At 46.5% G+C, this 19,885-nt stretch overlaps 1 long non-coding RNA gene across 1 annotated transcript in view; it reads left to right on the top strand.

Moving 5' to 3' along the window:
• LOC144153894 (uncharacterized) overlaps positions 1–19,885 on the top strand; it is a 64,041-nt gene that overhangs the window by 28,259 nt on the left and 15,897 nt on the right. Inside the window, exons 2-4 of the long non-coding RNA XR_013319408.1 lie at positions 6,758–6,906; positions 8,489–8,568; positions 13,087–13,167. This is a non-coding gene — a long non-coding RNA (uncharacterized LOC144153894). The remainder of the gene's footprint in view (positions 1–6,757; positions 6,907–8,488; positions 8,569–13,086; positions 13,168–19,885) is intronic.

Genomic DNA, 19,885 nt, shown 5'->3' with positions numbered 1-19,885 from the left:
ATCATAATTTGAAGAGAATATTTGAATGTAAAAAATAAAGAAACTACGAAACATAACGAAAATGGCAAACGGTGAAGCACCCTTCATTTACACAAAAAACTGATTTGGCCGAAGTTCCACCTGTAGTCGTCATAATAGCGGAAATGGAAATAATTGGTACGACACACTTTAGAAAAACAGAAAAATGTGGCTGTAAAAAAATCACACTCGAGACAAGAGCATAATAATGCTACTTATAAGAACGCTACTTGCCACTACCGCGTGACATTTTTATGACAAGGGGCATAAGAATGCGACCTAAATACATTAGTAGAAAATTCCCTGAATTTCTTTAGATTTATTTATTCGTAGTTTCCACGTTGTTTGCGGGATTTTTTCTGAAATAATCGAGTTCTGGAGTAAATGTGTGAGATGCATAACCTTCACTTCGTCAGATCATTTTTTGCGTATTTATATTGTCTCTATTTTTCTTTAAATTTTTCTTCGCCTAATTATCTCAATGTACGTTATCGTAAGAATTAAACTTGCTGCTTCCGCGAGGTATGAATTTTTGTGCTATGGCAGGACATTGCACGGTCCTGGCTATGGGGCTACCCGACAAACAATCCTCTGCATGAAAAGCAAGAATGCCCGTGTGTCAACCTTTTAGCGCAAGTTAACAATGCTCGAGGGGTCAAAAGTATTCTTGAACACTCCATTACAGTGCGCCTCGTAGATATTGTGTAGCTTCGGCGCTTTAAACCACACAATAAATTATTCAAATCAGGAAATCATGCAGAAAATAATTTTCAAGATGTCCAGAAATTTTCCGGATTACATATAATAAATATTTATTTGCTTCACCAAGCAATACTTTTAAAGAGCAGAATCATTGCTCACATTTATGATGAGGTTTCGTTCTTCTAATTGGTATCATGTTTCTTGATAGCTGTGATGGTCTTGGTGGCTGAGACCTCGGGATTCGCTTCGCCCAAACGAGACAGACGCTTGAGAAACTCTATGACGATGTTGATGGACATGAACATTTATCTAGACGAAACGAGCTGACGACATGAAGGTACATTTGCTATCAGACTGCGACACTAAAGTCAATCCTAACACACAGTTCTACTATTGCGAAAACTAACGCGTTCATGTTCACTTCCAACAGGGACCGCAAAGCAAGCAAATGTCCCACGTGCGCTGGCACTGTCGATTCAGTCGATGCTCTCATTGTCGCGGTTGTCGGCGATCCCTTGGTGGTTGACACGGGGACCAGCACATCGTTTAGTCGATCCCGCGATTTAATGCTCGGTAGTCGACGGCCGGCTTGCGAGCACGGCTGGCAACTGGCTGCGTCTCCGGGCGTCCTCGACGACGGCCTCGGAAGACCACGGCTACCGCATCTTGCGGCTAGCCCTCCGAATCACGAGTCCTCGGAATCCAACCCTGCTTCGTTCCATCTCCTCTTCTTCTACCTTTTTCCGACGCATACCCACAGAGGGCGATTGTCCATGCTAGACCGTTAACTTCATCGTCGTGAAAGCCATTTCCGACGTGCCCACCACCGCTGTCGTCCATCTCATCACAAGGCTCCCCACTTAAGAAAGTTGTTGGGGGCCCACCACACACTTTCAAAAGCAAACATACGATGAAGAAAAATGAGGGGCACACATCAAGGAACTGTCATGAATACTTCTAGATTAATCCAGGAAAACAATGTCCTTGAGAGCAGTCCTGTGAATGAAGGCCTCCTTTCGGTTGGTTCACAAAATGGGTCAGACATTGAGTCGAAGCTACTGTGAAAGCTTACAGTATGGAACGCAAGCTTTTTTTCTGTACTTCCAATTCCGCAGCCAAATAGTGTTCGCATTGAAAAGGCTACCCAGGAAAATTTCATCATTGTCTTTTGTGCGTCTTTCTTGCTTGGCAATCACAATGCACCTGGCTTTGCACTCTTTCGCTCCGCGCTTGCCCATTAATGCCAAAGAATACGGTCCTGTATGTCTTTCCTGTCTGCAATGCCTCCGAGGTGTACACTGCCTGTTTTGCGTGCGGTGACGGACAAAGTGCAGCTTCCATGCAATTGCATTTTGCAATAATGAGCTCGAAGTCACCAGGAACAACGACTTGAGCTTAAGCCGCACGAATGTGCGGTGGCAGAGCTTTCCGTTTGACACCATCGTCTTTTTACGAGTTTGTTGGACGCGGATCGATTTTCTCGAGTGCTCACGCTTAGGCTGTGGAAATTCCCGTGCTTTCACTGTACGCCTTTTCCTCTACTGGACAAAAAGTTGCGGCTCTCTGTCTAAAGGGTTCGATTCCAGCTCAGAGAGCTGACGCCTGCAAGCTCCATGTTCTTTGGCAGCAGTGAAAAGCGATGTATTTTCCTCGTGGGTGATGGCTGCGCCCGTAGGTGCAGCTGCTTTCACCTTGAGCATTAATCGCAATGGGCCGTCAACGAGCAGCGACCTGGTTTCTTCCAGCTTAGCTGCAACCCTTCCAGGGGTTGTCTTTCTTAGCTCCGGCCAAAATCTCTGTTCCTCGGAATGACATTCTTCTGGCCCTACATCCCTCTCGTTAGGCACCTCTGTACTGCCCTGCTCAAGTGCAATCTCTCCGTGAGATGCATGCACCGGAATATTTGCTGTAGGGAAGTGAGGTGGACTTCCTGGGGCGAAAGTTTCCTCCACCATTTTATGAGGAGCCGTTGCGTCTTTGACATAAGCTGGTTCAACTGCTCTTCCGTTTTTCAACTCCTGTGAGAGCTGCTAACTGCTGCGTTAGCATTTGCTTCTCCTTTTCCTGTGCTTCCTTTTTTGTTTCATACTCTGCTTCCCGCTCGGCTTTCAATTTATCACGCTCATCTTTCACCCATTTCCGCAGTTCTGCTCCCTTCAATCCTGATTTAATTCCTTCGGCAACAAGCCTTTCCAACTCTTCAATGCCCATGTCGAAAATCTTAACCTTGCGATTCTCTTTCACTCGTTAAAGCCGCAGTTTCCTAGGTATTAGTAGTAAATCTTGCCCGCCTTCAGACAGTCATTAGCTTCTCAATGTCCTTGCCTCCAATCGGCGGCGTCAATCCCGAAATCTAGCCTTTTCCCTCGTCGAGATGGTACAGAAGAGGTCCTGACGCGGACGCCAGTTGTGATGGTACTGGTGGCTGAGACCTCAGGATTCGCGTCGCCCAAAGGAGACAGGTGCTTGAGAAACTCTATGACAATGAAGACGGACTTGAACATTCGTCTAGACGAAACGAGCTGACGACATCAAGGTACATTTCCTATCAGACTGCGACACTAAAGTCAATCCTAGCCCATAGTTCCACTAGGGCAAAAACTAACACGTTCATGTTCACTTCCAACAGGGACCGCAAAAGAAGCAAATGTCTGCGACACTAAAGTCCATCCTAATACATAGTTCTACTAGGGCAAAAACTAACGCGTTCATGTTAGGGACCGCAAAGGAAGCAAATGTCTCACATGCGCTGGCACTGTCGATGCAGTCGATGCTGCTATTGTCGTGGTTGTCGGCGATCCCTTGGTGGTTGACACGCGAACCAACACGTCGTTTAGTCGATCCGGCGATTTACTGCTCGGTAGTCGCCGGCCGGCTTGCGGGCACGGCTGGCACTGCAGCCTAACTGGCTGCGTCTCCGGGCGTCCTCGACGACGGCCTCGGAAGACCACGGCTACCGCATCTTGCGGCTAGCCCTCCGAATCATGAGTCCTCGGAATCCAACCCTGCTTTGTTCCATCTCCTCTTCTTCTACCTTTTTCTGACGCATACCCACAGAGGGGGATTGTCCACGCTAGGCCGTTAACTTCATCGTCGTGAAACCAATCTCCGACGTGCCCACTACAGCTGTCCTCCATCTCATCACAATAGCCCACTTTCTTGGAGTTTTTACAGTGCTCCTGAAACGATTTACTATAAATAGTCGGTCGACAAGTTTCCGGTGCTCCGTAGTACATGCAACGCTGAGTCCCGCTAATAAATATTGCAGATTACGCGTGTGATTGTTCAGAAGCGAAGCCATTGCAATAATGCACCTAGAGGCCGGTGCGATCACAGCCGCAGTAGTTAATTTCTGGGGCCAAAAAATCAAAGATCGTGCGTGTACAGATTTTGGTGCCCGTTCCCAAATATCTCACGTGTCGAAATACACATTCTAGCCCCCCAGTACGCCACACCCCATAGCCTAGGTATAGCATGGACACGCAACGCCCAGAACTCCTTGTTTCTGAACTGGCGGCGTTCGCTTCAGCCAAGCCATCTATCGTTTCTGATCGGATCTGTGGATCTCCCCTTCGGTCTGTGTTAGCCCGTGAAGAAGCAGCATGAGAGATGAAATAACCCCCCGGCGCCGCAGCTGTCACACTTGCTGCATTTACCATGGCTAGCCGAAACGCACTCCACCAGATTTTTCTTGCTTCGAGCTGAGGACGTCGACGTCTCTTTTGGCAGTCATGCTAGGGTCAGCAGCTTCGCCCCTGGGATGGCTCATTCAAGCTACAAAAAGGATTTTCGCGCGTCCAATGTAGCGAAGATGTGGTTAACGAAGGAGACGCTATCAGAGTAGGTTAGCTTTACTCCCCAGGTGTGGCAAATTTTCAATATACCTTCGATGCGCTGGGTGAAAGCTGAAAGAAAGCTAGCTTCTCGTCCCCAAACCCCTGGAAAAACATACGCGTCATGCATCGACAACGTCCTTGCCCTATGACGCCTCATTGGTGAAACATTCTTTAAGCTAATAAGGTGCGCCAAATCTTGAAAGGGATTGCGAAATTTGCCTTCAATGCCCCGGATGTGCAAATTCCAACCAGCGTCACCGACATACGCGTCCGCACAACTTGCCATTGGCTGGATCAGCTACAGTCTATTGGCTTGAACGGGGATGTTCAAACCACTCACCTCTCTGGAGACTCGGACCCGCGCAGTCTAATATGCACGATCATTCGCAAAAAACTGCAGCATTATGACTCGCCTTGCCCATCCCGTGATTATTGTCGGAGTAACGCAACGCAGCTGCATGTAATTGTCATTTGGGGGCTAATATCCATTGCGCGATATGTACTCACGTGTTGTCCACTTACCACTGTATGCACTCCATCCTAGTCTGCGTTTGCCCCAAACTTACGCCACAGGCAATGTAACCGCCATTGCCGAAGCACATTTCTGCACCGCAATAGTTCACCTCCATTCTAAACCGCCATCGGTGTTTCCCGGGCGATGGCCCCGTGTGCTTCTACTCTGGTATTTCGGGCCGCATGTCTCACGTCTGCAGTGTCGTCGGCATCAGTAGGACGAGCGAAGAGCGTATCCTCCATTTGAATGTGACCACACAATCTTGAACTACGGCTATTGTTATGGGAGTGAAGGAGGGATGCCTTTAACGACGAAGAGAAGACAGCCTGGCAGCGAGTGTGGCTTGCTACTCCATACGAACATGCGAGGGGTGGAAATGAGCGAAGGAAGGGAACCCACAAAAGCTCACACAAACACTAAGAAACGCCAATTAGCGCACAAAAACCGACAAACGCAGAAACACACACACAGCACACGCGCAGTAGTAAAGTTATCGTCCTCTAAATGCTCCTTCCCTGATCCGCGCATCGTCGTCTGCAGGATCACTCGACACTCATCCCAGTGATCGTCGTGCATGCTGCCGCTCGCCCCCTCCATGCAATCCATCCCGGCCCCCTTTACCCTACCACTCGCCCTAGCCACACCTACAGCTAACCTAGCTCCTACAATCCTTCAAGTGGAAGCTGCACTTGAGCAAAATTTAATGACTCCTGTGTTCAATTTACACAGCAATCTGACGAAAAATTTATTATAGTTTAAGCAAAAGGCAGAGTCGGGAAACTTCTTCTGAGTTTAATGGTTGGTAGGTTGAGAGATATTATATTATTAGGAATACTGGAGCTGGGGTTGTGTTGCGAGGGAATAAATCTATCGGCAAAATTCTGAATTGATCCGATTAAGTTAGGTAATTTCGATGCACACCAGAAATAGCAGATGCAAGTCAAGTTTATTATATGTGAAAATTGCATGAGCTAGTTTTCGGAGTTATGGCGGCCAGTAGTTATTTGAATGTGATTGGACCAGATTGCTTGATATGACCCTGCCAAGTTATCGGTAGGAATACACCTGGCCTAGAAAGAAATCACCGCTAGAAAGAAATCAAGTGCGAGTACAAGATCGCTGTAAAAAACTCGTATGACTAAATCCCCCTAGAAAGAATAACTGAAGTGGATACCAGAGGTGATTGTACGGAGGCGAAATCCTCCGTCGTCTTCCTCTAAAAGTCATCCACTGGTCTAGACAAAACCACTCCCGTTGACGTTAACACACTGGAAGAACACACTTGAGTTCAAACTGCGCAAGTAGGGATTACGAGCGGCTTAGCACGAACGGTAGAGTGTTGGTGTAAGGCAGAACGGATACCCTGCTGAAACGAACGCAATATTGGCTCCACGATGCTCATTACTGAGGAACTCCAAAGTACACCTTAACCCTCCAAGGTGTAGTACCCCCCTGTGATAAACAGAACGCTGACGGCAACAGGAAAACATAGCAACGTTGAAAATTGCTCGTGCCGCTTATGAACACTGACCTGTGCGGAGAAAAAAAATGATAGAATACTTGCTTTCATAAAAGGGTATATAAAAGTTTTTTTTTTGTAAATTTAAAGTACCGTTATTTGATGTTGTGTGTTCCTTATGCACATTTCCAATTTCAAACAGTGGTTTCAATTCAATTTTTTGTGCAGTTTCTGGATACCGGCAATATCTGGACAATCCGGCGGAGCTTCTCCGCTGATTATGCTGGTCGTGCCGTCACGTGTGACCGTGCTGCGAAAATTAATATTATCAATACAACGTACAACTTTTTTCACATTTGGTATGCCGGATACGTAAAGTAAGCATCTCTATCAAAACACTTTTGCGTACACTATATGTTCGTGCTAATGGCATAAGATCTAAACGAATAGAGAACCTGGATTTCTGTTGTTTGATTATTTTGTGACCAGATTGGGAAGCATCTTTAATACAACATTTAAGGAAAGTAAACTACGAGTATATTTGCCGTTGAATTGCCTGTCGCTCATATGTTTGTGCCTCTAAGCAAGTTGGAAAGGTTGTTAGCTTGTGTGTGCAGAGAATATTACGGAATAAGGTAGAAAAACAAGAATATACGCCTTGCGAGAAACGCCTTCCAACAAAAAGAAGTTTCGGCCTTTTATGTTTTGTTAATATTTTTCTTGCTCAACTATGCGTTCAAAAAGATTCTGAAATCGGGATTTGCCTTGTTATGTTCCTTAGGTACGTCTTCTAGGAAGGTATATTCGATAAATAGTATTTGTTCCAGGGCGTTTCAAATCAAACGAGTGATTGCGCCTTTTACGCTACAAAGGTTGAGTATCGTAGCTGACGTAATAAATGGGCTGCATCGACGTGTGAGCAGCGCCATAGTGCGAGACATTATTGCAATATTTCAGCCTGTCACGCAATGTACTCCTATAAAACACCCCGAAACTACTTCACGAAAATTTCAACTTTCAGACATTTTTGGCCGAGGTACCTTACATAACCAAGTCATGGCCTAAACGTTCCGTCTCTTTGAGATTTCATAACCAACCCATCCCTTCACGAGTAACAAACTCGGCAACGTGCGAGGAATGTGTCGAAGCTGGCTGCCAGTATCGCAATGATACCTGCGCCTGTTTTAACAAACAACGATTGAAATTTGAACCACCAATTTTAACAACTTAGCGATTTTGGCAATGATGCGGAGTAATGCAGGATTTACAGTTTAGTCAGAAGTCAACACTAGCTTCTTAATTTTGTTGAAAGACTTGGAAGTGCAAGTTCAAATGGTTTAGTCTACCTACAGTATACCACATACTTTAAAACAAGGCACTTTCTGATTATGTGTTTGGCAGCGGAAGATCTTTTAAACAATTACGCCAGAAAATGACTGCAATCAAGCTGCTTATAATTCTCTGCCGGGATTGTAACCGGATGTTGACAATAACATAGTGCCGCTCGCAGAATGAAAGTCGAGGCAGAAATATGCTGGAACCCATACGTCTAGCTTGTAGCTTTTATTGAAATAAAATGAAGGGTAATCGCGGCGCGTTGATACTCAAGCGGATTAAGCTAAGAAACCGTGCAGTCTACGGTTACCCCGCCAAACGGACATGGTTTTACGCCTTCGAATGCTCTGTCCCGACCAATGCCGTAGTATTTCAGCTTAGGTTGTTCCATCACAATTCATTCAGAACGTGGGTGCCCTTAAGAAAATATCTCGAGTCATTTATTTTCATTATTATTTACTTTTTTAAAAAATACATGGCTCTTTTATTATGAGGCTTTATTTTATATTTCAACAATTTCAGAAATTGAGGATTAGTTCAGGGGCTGTTATGAGCCCTATTACCTACGAAACGCTTACTGTGGAGCCCAAATATAAAGTACGGCCTTTATTATTTCTTACACAGGAGACAGGAACTATTGGTTGGAAAATTATGGTTTGATACCCGTACTAACGAATCCGGTATAGACGTTCGCCACCATTATGGTAAGCGCCTCTCTCCGATTTCTCAACATTTGAATTACGTAAATTCCGTTGCATGCACAAACTACTGGTATTAAGGTGTTTTCAAATAATTTTCACTTTGTAATCCTCACAATACACAGTAACATTGCGGCGTATGTGCTGGTGATGTATGTTCGAAAGCACAAATTACGTAAACGGATGAGAATATTTAATCACAGTGCAGAGGAATATGAGTATATATTTACATTTGGGACTTGTGACATCATATTTATTTAGCCGTTTTCCGGGTGCGCATGTTGTCTTAAATGCCATGATCTCTCTTCAATCAGTACCACGGAAAGGCTCAATGACGCCCAAAGCTGGATGACGGCCTGTGGTAGGCCTCTATTGCAATTTTTTGGTGCAGCGATCCTTTGTAAAACCGCTATCTTGGGTCCCACTACATTATGTTATTCTAGGGCCCCTATCTATATTACATACATTAAAGTGATGCACCGTACTAAACAACAATAAGATGCTTACTATTATGCTGCCGGCTACAAGTTCTAAAGGAGCAGGTCGGCGTCGGCCGCCACTAGGAACACAAGGACTGCAATATTTTAGGTTTGTGCCAGAGATTGGGCGATCGGTTGTTTGGGAGAAGAAATCGAACTCTAAAAGTTGGTGCTGCTCTGAGAGCGAAGGACTATTTCAAGTAAATTGGTCGCATGCAACAAATATACAAGATGCTTTAGTTTACGTGGCGGGTGTCACAAATTTGTCGTACCGTCCACTATTAAGGCATCCAACATGTACTGCATTCAGCACAAGTCTTGTGGACAATTTCGGCGGAACGGCTCAACTAGAGCTTCTTTACCATCTGCTGCATCTTGGCGAGGGACACAAATACTGAATAATTGACGAATATTTGACACCTGCACGACGTCTGTCCTCATCGCCGATGTTGGTTTTCCAGCCGTTGCTGGTGTGTGCATCTTTGTCGTCGTTCACGGAAGGCTATGACAGCGCAAACATCCCACCTCATTTGACTCCCGATGGTGGGACACCTGTGCACTGCCTGTGTTACTGTAGCTGGTGGCCATAGTGCTGTTTTTTTACAGTGCTGGAACATTGCGCCCATGAACTCCTTATTTTTCTTGTCTTTTTATCACGTAACGCTGTAATCACTTTTTGTTCCACCGGCGTCTTTCCCTTCGCACGGCCGCTTTCTCCCGCCTTTCCCGACGTACCCAACAAAAAGCTTTGTCCCAACGACTACTTTCGCTTGGCCACTAGGAACAGTGACCCATGTCCTCTTGTCCTGTAAATAAAATCCAGACGGTGATGACGCCTCGTTATTCATCGTCGACGTATTGATTACACAAAGTGTGAACTTGTGTCATCTCGTCGCGAAATTGGCCTACAATGATGTCAGTGTGCCAATCCTCAATTTCGGGTTCTCGCCGCACGTCCGTCATCGTGGCGGGTCTTTGGCCACTCTTGCACGGGTACAAGACTAAGAGGTTTCCGCTGCAGCCTTCAAAGGAACGTTAAACAATGTCGAAACCACACGCCTGCCTCCGTTATCTGAGGCTGACCTCTGTTAGGTGATCGCTAAGGATATCATGGCGGCACAAGAAATCCGACGCTCTTTGGAGTCATACAGCGACACATTAGATTTTGATGATCCTCCTTTGGGAAAGACCTCAGGGAAAACGCAGCGCACCAACACCAGATACGCCAGTCCAGCGCACAAGCGGCGGTATCGCGTGTCCCTGGAAGAGTTGCTTGTTATTCGAAAGTAAGTGTACACTCCGCTCAAAAAAACTTCATTCAACATTTTTGTAATTTATGGACGTCGCCGGTTGTATCGGTGAAAAATACAGACGCCACATACAAATTATGCGTCGACAAGACATCTTAATAAGGTCAGAAAAAGGATGTATATCCTCTTCGACTTATCGACGATGCGCTAGATTGCCTTCATGGTGCGGAATACCTTTCCTCTATTGATCCCCGCTCTAGGTGCTGCCAGGTGGCTGTCGACAACACGGGCTGCAAAACGATGGCTTGTGTGACTCCTAACCAGCTCTACCAATTTAAAGTAATGCCCTTTCGCCTTTGTAACACTCCGGCTACATTTGAGTGAATGATGGAATTTCTGTTGCATGCCTTCAACCTGTGCTATTTGGACGACGTTATTGTGTTTTCGTCTATGTTTAGAACAGACTTTCAGGGCCTCGCTTACACTGGCCGTTTTTCGCAGAGCCGTACTGCAGCTGAACTCTTCCAAATGTCAGTGTACAACGCCAAGTCACTATGCCATCTGATGCCCACGGAGTACAGCCCGACCTTTATAAGATATAGGCTGTGCGATATTTTTTCTGTGTTCAGCAAAAACAGTGCGATATGCTCTTATTTCCGCTGATTCATGTGAAAATTCGCAAGCTCGCTCATCCTCTCACAGAACACCTCGAGAACTATGTCCACTTTGCCTGGAGACCTGACCAAAAAGCTGTTTTTTGTGCGCCGGTCCCCACTCTGACCAGCTCTCCAATGTTGAGCCACTTTGATTCTCTCGCTCCGACGGAAGTACGGCGTGATGCCAGCGGGCCTGGAACAGGCACTGTTCTAGTCAAAGTTCAAGTTGAAGGCGTCCATCACAAGCATTTTTTCTACGCCAGTCGCCTCTTTTCCTCAGCGGAAGCCAACTGCACCATAACAAAACGAGAGCTGCTTGCAGGGATGTGGGCTGTAGGCAAATTTCGAACAAACTTGCACGTCGCCCTTTCATCATCGTGACGGACTCTAATGCCCCCTCCTGGTGGTTGTCCATGAAAAGCAGCACGGGACGACTCGGTCGCTGGGGAAGCGGCCCGAAGGATACACGTTGACTGCTTTCCATAAGTCCGGCAATTCACAAAAACTACGTGACTGCCTGTCGCGCTACACTGTCTGTAAACCGAACTACACTGACACCAGCGTCGATGCCTATCTTTTGGGAATTTCCGATTTCCTCCGTATAGGTGATAAACAATGCTCCGACTTTTCATTGCTCTCGATCATCAACCGCCTCGAAAATAACTCTACTGGTACTTCTTTATGTGCGTTCCTCCTGCGTGACGGAGTGCTCTATAACCGGAAATACCACTTAACGGTCCCGGCCCTTTACTCGTTGTAACGGAAGACTTGCGTCAAGACGTGCTCAAACATCTTCATGACCAGCGCCGCAAAAAACCAAACTACGCTCCCTGCAGGCCACATCCAGCCGCTAGATACCCTTTCCGAACCCTTCTTTCTTGTCGGCGTTGTCCTGCTTGGTTCATTTACTTTGTCCGATTCTGGCAACAAGTAGATTGCGGTTGCTAGGAACTATGCACTTCAGTAGGTTCCATCACCCGTGCACTACCGACTAGCTGAGCTGCGGATGTTGCAGACTTTCTCCTTGAAAATGTCACCTTACAACACAGCGCTGCACTTCAGCTTCTCACGGATTGTGGCCGTTCTCTTTAGCCAAGGTGGTTGATAACATACTTCGATCGCGTTCTACACGTCAAAAACTTTCCAAAGCGTATCCCCCATAGACTAACGGCCTGACAGACACGGCTCCTTTCCTACAATGACGACAGAGTGGGCCTCATGCAATCTGGGTGGGACCGCCCTGAGCGCTTGTACATAGATTCCATCGTGTTGTAAACACATCACTTCACTATCACGAATGGTTTGCCTCATCATTGCCTTGCTGCCATGTAACAGTATTTTCATTTCTTATGCCCCTATCTCTGTCGTTTTTAATGTTCTTTTCTGGTTAGCGGGTTTTGTTTGGGCTCAGCTGGGGTGTAGAAACATTTTTCAAATGATGGCGGCATAGAATGTTTATTACGGCGTATAACAAGGCGCCGTTTCAAAACTAAACAAAGACGCCTTAGGTTGCGAACTTGGCCTGGTCATCCTGGCCCCTCTTCTAGACAACGTGTGGTTAACCACCCGCCATCGTACGTTTCTGATGAACTGGCAGGAGTATAGGAGTAAAAAGATCTCGGCGTTGCCCACTGCAGATTTTACTTACTGCGTTAACTCGGATAATCCCGATAAATTGGTTAGGTCGGACATCTGTATGGGTCGCAGACACACGCATGACAGCTGTGAATAGCACCGATACCAGAGGATCTCATTACAGACACCGTGAACACCGTAAATATTTTTTCTGAATACCAGCAGCTCAACGGAAGGCGTAATTTCCCTCTTGTTTTGTAGATGGCCGTAACACCAAAAACTGACATTGCTGTCTGGTTAGCTGCCAGTAAAACTTTCGCAACATATGTTCCCTCTGTTCTATGTGAATTTCTTTATTTTAAAGCTTCTTGCGATCAAAACTCGTTTCCGCTACCTCCTCAAGACACAAAGTAAAAGTTCGTTATCATCTTCAACTAAATAGCTGCTCAGTAAAAATTTCGTATTTTGGAATAGTGCCATGAAAGGAACAAAACAGTTGTTATTCAGCACCGATATTTTGAGGAGGGGATGAAAGATAATTTTGCAACTGTTTTTTTTTTTCAGAAAAAAAGTTTACCTCTAAATACATACTTAAATATTTCAATCCAGCCTACCACTGCGCCGTGTTTACGTTGAGAATAGGAGGTACGTAAACAATTTACAATATCTGATTTGCTTTTCTGGGCACTACATAGTACTGTAAGTAATGTAAAAAAGTAATTGCTATTTCCGTGGACCAAATAATTTGTTGTCTCCAGGAAAAGGCAGCCCCTGAAACATTTTTGAATAAGTTGCAAGCAGCGGCGCCATTTTAAGCTCACAATTTGTAGTAATCTTGACATTCCGCTAATCAAGAATTCATTAATTACGTCCCCATTATACCCTGTCCATCGTAACTTCAAAACGTTCCAGATTCTTTGTTGCTTCATTCATTAAGCCTGTGCTCTGTGTAAGTGTATCACATCCGTTGTGTGTTGCTGTAAACAATGCCTCAATGTTTGTCAGTTTCCAGCAAGTTTCCGGATTACGGTTCATGGCCGCCATCGAGCTTACAAAGAAATATAAAATTACCCAGCAATTCCAGCTCAAAGTTTTGCAAATAACAGAGATGAAGGCTGAGAATAGTCATCAAAAAGAAAACAACCTTCTAGAAATGTCGCTGATAGTGGCAAGAAAACGGCCCGTTGTCTTGAACGAATGGTGTTACGCTGTCGACCAAAATTGTATGACATTGGAGACTTGGGCCGTCCTACAAACACTTTCAAGAGCAGAACCCTGCTATAGTCCCCCAAATGTATTGCATCAGCTGTCTTTAGGCTAAACTTAACCAGAACTAATGAGTGATCATAGCTTGAAGGTGAAGTGGTGTAGAGCACTGCACAGGCCCGGGCTGGCCCGAAAGCCCGGGCCCGACCCGGCCCGCGGGCCGGGCCGGGCCACCCGAAGTCGATTTTCAGCGGGCCCGTGCCGGGCCCGGGCTTAAGAGCGCGGGCCTGGGCCGGGCTCGGGCTTGAATTCATAGGCCCGGCCCCAAATAGTTCCGACGTGAAGTGTACAAAAGAGGATTGAAATGAGTATTCTGAGTTTATTTTTACGCTCTTCTTGATGTTAGTTGTACGAATTGTTTTAAAAACGTGTTTTGCTAGGTGTGATAGTCACTATACTATAATTTTAATGACATATCATGTGCTACGTAAAGATTTTATATTTTCGTGGGTAACATACCAAAGACACGATTGCAAGAAATGCCCTAGCGGGGAAGGAATTAATTCAGACGACCTGGAGCTGTGTACCTATGTCAATGTACATGTGTGTTTTAGATGTCGCACCAATCGAAATACGACTGCCGTGGCTGGGAATCAAACTCGCGTGCTAGACGAAACAACACCGCTTAAAAACCACTGCAGGTAAAATATTTCAACGCACGTACCTACTCGTCGATTCAAACGTGGAGCAAAAAATTTCAGCAATACAAACTTGTGGCTGAGACAACCACGTGAAGTTGCCAAGAGTCTGGTCGTCAAAGGTGATGGTGTCTCTCTGACTCTCTGGTGTAAGAATACAAGTTTTCACGCCGATGTGGCGTGAACTGCAGGCGGTGTAAGCTAAAGTACTCTTATACCTTTATTTTTTGTGTTTCAGTTCATGACGTGCTCCTACAGACTACATGTTCCGTCTGATTGCCCGCTACGAAGACACTGAACAAAATATAATAAACAATTTTTCTTCACCGTCTAATGAAAAGCGGGTCTGGTCACACACACGCGGGCCCTCCCTAGGCTCAAAAATAAATGACCGGGCCGGGCCGGGCCTGGGCTTGAGATGACGGGCCCGGACCGGGCCCGGGTCAGCCTCGCTTATAAATGCCCGGGCCCGGGCTGGGCCCGGGCTAGGCGTTGCGGGCCCGGGTCGGGTTCGGGCTTCACAAAGTGGGCTCGGGCCGGGCTCGGGCCTTGAAATCAGGCCCGTGCAGTGCTCTAAAGTGGCGGCCTGGGCGCAGCTATGTTGGATGATGTGACGTCACTTGGCATTGGTGGTCTTGTTGGGTGCGATTCTCACCGTGGCCTTCAATAGGCTGGAGTGCGTCGACGAGCGCCGGGGCGGCTTTAAGGGCGCATTTTGCTAGTTATTTTGGAATGTTGCTGCGAATGAGGACTTATCAGACTCGTAGAAATTGTGTGGAAATCTTCAGAGAATGCTTAGTCCAAAAAGATAGTGCATAGATCTTTTTAAACGCTGTTATGACTGGCGCCCATCGCCAAACTCCTGTTCACGTGTTTCGTATCTGTTTGACAAAATTTGGCTTTATTTCGACGTACACAGCAACCATGTATATCAGGAATTCCAACCTACGGTTGCGAATCCTGATTATGCGGCCCCTGGGACCACGCCCGAGCCCTCTACTCTTGTCACTTCTGAAAACTGACAGGGTAATTATAGCCACAAATGGGGTTAGACATAAACTAAACAAGATCACCTCCAGTTGGCATTGCCTCCCATTTTCACACTTAGCCAGATAACGTATACACTTTCTTCCTTTGCAATGGTCCAATAAAAGGCCCGCCCCCCCTCCGCCCCATTTGGTCGTCTGGCCCTTGGCAGTGTCAGCTTCTTGTGACTCGGCCCTCCACCTCAAAAGGTTGACGACTCCTGATATAAATGAAACGGCTTGGATCTGCTGGTTGCCACACTTTTATCTCATGAGCACTTAGGTAGCCATTCGCACACGGGTTATGAACACAGTTGGAAATAACGTCGAAGCTTCAAACTCTGGCGTAAGGTAACTGTTCCTACGGCTTAGCTCTGGTTGTGCCAACTTGCATAATACGGGCCTGAAGTGCGACCAAACACACGCAAAGCTTACTTAAGCTAGGTTTCTGCGCTCGTCACGGGTTGCAATTATAGGTTAGCAGCAGCACCGAACGGCGAAGTTCCGGAGACACCGGCGGTGCGATGAAAGGGGTTTATTGTACTTTACCGAGGCACGAGCTACCACGGTAGCAGATATTCTACTCCGTGGCAAAGCTCATATGCGTTAGCGAAAACTAGAAAAGAATCTGGGAGATACCGCTCCGGTCTATACGACTCACTTGTTTCGTAGCGACGCACGCACGCAACGCGCCAACGCAACAGGATACATGCTAGAACAAGTGCGGAAAGGGGCATTGGTGTGGGCTACACAACACTTGCAAGCAGCCTTTCGTCATATTTTGAAAGAGTCACCCTTGCCTATGGCCTTCGAGCAAATTTTGTTCGTTGGAGAATGGCGAACGAACGACTCCTTGTCTCTCTGTTGCGCTTACTGCGGAAAGTGGTACAGTGTGAACGGCCATGTTTCCCATGTACGGAAACTTGCCATGTGACCCTAGTCTTTAGCGCTTCCTCCAACGTTGTGTTTCATTTCGTAACGAGCAACATGAGATCCGAGTGCATCGACAATATGAACGGCTTTGCTGCGTGCTTAAAACATTCTGCGAACGACGCACTTCGAGCGGACAATGGCAGTCTACGGTGAAACCAAAGCTGGAAAAGGCCAGTAGTGGTGAGTGTGGCGCTAGCGGAATCTGGATAAGGCGGGCTAACTGCTCCCTGTAAACGACCTATAACGGCAAAAAAATCCTCCATGTATCGTAACTCCAGCTCTGTGCAAGTACAAAACGAACGAGCAGCCTTTATGGAGATAAAGAGGGCTCCAGGCCACCAGGAGAAAAAGCCAGAGTGGCAAAATTGTTTTATGCAATTACATGCACAGTCGAACCAACAGGCAGGCGTGCACAGCCCCACAACACAGACTACTCTCCCGAGACAGCTTATAATATCTCTTAATGTGTACTTGTCTACAAGTTGATAAACAAAAGGTCGTGTAGGAGTTTCCCGGAAAGGAAGGAGGGGAGGAAGCGGGAAATGGAATGTACGACGCACTCTAAAGCTCGTGCCTCTACCGTACCGGGCTACTATTCTGCTGCTTTTTACTGTCCTAAATGGTTAGAACCGATTGGAATAGCGGAATGGAATACTACAACTGCCTGTGTAAGCGCGTGCATGGCGTCACGACAACAACACGACCAAGAACGAGCGGCCAATTAAGGAATATATAAAACTTCGCCGGTTCGGAACGCACTCTAACAAATTTTGAGGGGATTCTTCAGCCATTCGTTCACAAATTTTATACTCCCATATTTAACAAGACATGTCCTCGCTGCGATCTCGCCGTGCCAAGGCCGTGTTCTTTTCTGGTGAGTTTTCGGCGGGGTGCGAAGGCATAAATGTGCGGCCCCATTCCTTCCATCAGCATTTCCGGCCGTGAGCGGAGAGCATGATTCATAAGCAAAATGATAAAAAATGGCTCAAACCGTACGCAGAAAGTCGGATGGCTCCGTCCCAGAGCGAGGCTGCGGAGCAGAATATCCCAGTAGCAGAGGACGGCGCAACCACATGTTCTTGAAGACGTCACCGAGAAGCAAGGCATCATGGGCAGTAACGCTCGCGTGTTGCGAGGAGGTGGACGAAACGAGGGCGAATTGCGGCGCGGGCGACAATGCGATGTTTTGATTTGCAATAACTCCACTAATTCTCAACGCTTTAACAAAATTCTTGAAGGAGGTGATCACTAGGAAATTGCTTTACCTGAAAATGTGAACACCCATGTATCGGGAAATCCTCCTTCAGGGCCCAATTTAAATTAGTTTCACCATTTCGTTTGTGGGATATGATACGTCACATAAGCCAAACTCGGCAAAGGACAAGCGTCGTGCCGCGAGCACAGCCCCACCAGGGATGGCGCCGGGATCAGCCCCCCGTGTGCTGCCGGGTGCCACGTCTCGATGTCGCATCTAAGCTACCGTTCTGGGCTACCTGCCATTGACGAAAAACCCTTCGCATCAGACAACCTATGAAGCAGATTTTGAACATGCTCCTAATGCCTGTTCTCGTGAATCGTCGCTGTTGCTAGCTGGTCACTCAAGTCCCAATCATCCCCTTGACCTTTCAATCAACGGCTATTCGACAATATTGATGATTCCTCGGACATTGAATTAAACTGAATTTTAATTTCTTCCAACTGCTATAGGTATTGTACAACAGCTGTTGAGAGGGGAAGGTGGGAAAAAAGCTGCTTTATGATAGCATGAGACAACTTCAAACTCACATAACAAAAACAAAAACAAAATAACAGAAACAAAGGTAGTAGACGAGAAATGTATACAGTTAACACATTTTGCTACACGTATGAACACAAAATCTATACATTAACTTTACAATACCCCAATGCAAATAAATAACATTGCAAATATCAATGCAAATAACGCTTGAAATGTCACCACAAGCAGCCATGTGATAGGCAAATCGAGCACCTTCGGGCGGAATCTGGGAACGCTGGGCCCCCACTAGTCAACGGGGTTCAAGCGCCTCTTGTCTCTGCAGGGGATAAAGAGCTTGGACACGCTCAACGACTGCGGCAGACATGGTAACCCCCTGCTCCCTTCTGGTTGGGGGCCGTGCAGCCAACGGTCAAGAACCAGAATAAAATTGCTACAGGCGCTTACAACGCGGGGATCCTAAAACCATTCGACCATGTTGTGCGAGAAATGGGTGCGGGAAATGGGTGCGGGAAATTATGGGTTTGAGAAATGGGTAGTTACTTCGGTGACACTGGGCACCAACCAGTAAATAAATTGGTACAAGCTCCTCCTGCGCATAGGGTCTAGTTCCTGGAAAGGGGCCCGTGTTTGTGAGGAAATTACCCATTCAGAGGGGCCATTACTCTTAACGGACAGCGGTGGTCGAGTGGCAAAACCCTTGTCTTGTAAACGGGAGGTGCGAGGTTGGGAGCGGGGGCCGCCGGATTCCTCCAGCTTCTTTAAAGCGTGCAAGCTGTTGCTTTTTGTGCGCTGGACAATGGTGAGATAATCAGGAAGAAGAGCACGTTGCAGGGGCTGATCGAAAGAAGAAGACGAGCAACTTTCGGAGGGCATGTTAGGAGTATTGCTCAAGTCAGCCTTATGTAAATAGAGATGTTCTTTGTTTACGGCTGCTCCCGACTCCTTTCTGCTATAGCATAAGGTGCCTGGAAACCAGGAAACGAATCGGTCCGGTCTACCAAGATGGCGGAACTGGCACCAACCAAAGTGACCAAAGTGAAACATGCGGTGCTAGTGTACTTAAGGTGGATGAGATATATCAGGTAGAGTTTTCCTTATTTGAAGTAATCTGACCTTCGGTCTCTTGAATGAGGCCTATGATGCCGATGGCGGCCGGTTACAATTAGCAGAGTTATGGTGCTGCTGCCGAAAGTCGACTGAGGGATGAATAGAGGAGAGTACGACGACTATGCGTCCTGACCTCTCACGATTGGCCTCGGACGGTGCAGACAGTGATCCCGTAAACACTGAGGTGACTGTCGCAGCTTATCACCCAATGAAAGAGAACCTGCTTCTACAGCACGAACGAAGTTTCACTCAGTCTATCATAATGCTTCAAAAACTAAAGCCAAAGATGAAAATGGAACGGATAATCGCTCGGAGACTTTGCAGCGACGCAAAGGCAACAATAAGGTTGACCATAATGACGACTGATGTGTGTGTAATGTTGAAGTGTTTTCTGAGCGACTTACAAACAACTCAACTTATGTAAAGATATTAAAATGGGGAAATTGAACAGTTCATCGACACCGACTGCTTAAGTAAGGAATTGATTAGACACATTGCATTCGAAGACCAAAAAATTGACATTATGAGGCGAATTTACCATGGGTTAAAATACTAAAAGTTTGGCAGCATGGAACAGTAGAGTATTATTACGTCATTGAATGGATCGGCCGCCTTCGAAAATTTTTTTTACTTCCGGATATGCTACCAGCCACTCG

This window comes from Haemaphysalis longicornis, unplaced genomic scaffold (genome assembly GCF_048455015.1).
Source record: "Haemaphysalis longicornis isolate Haplotype H1 unplaced genomic scaffold, Haemaphysalis longicornis Haplotype H1 scaffold_9, whole genome shotgun sequence".
NCBI lineage: Eukaryota > Metazoa > Arthropoda > Arachnida > Ixodida > Ixodidae > Haemaphysalis > Haemaphysalis longicornis.
Note: the sequence above shows the minus strand (reverse complement) of the source record. Positions and strands in the feature narration are given on the sequence as shown.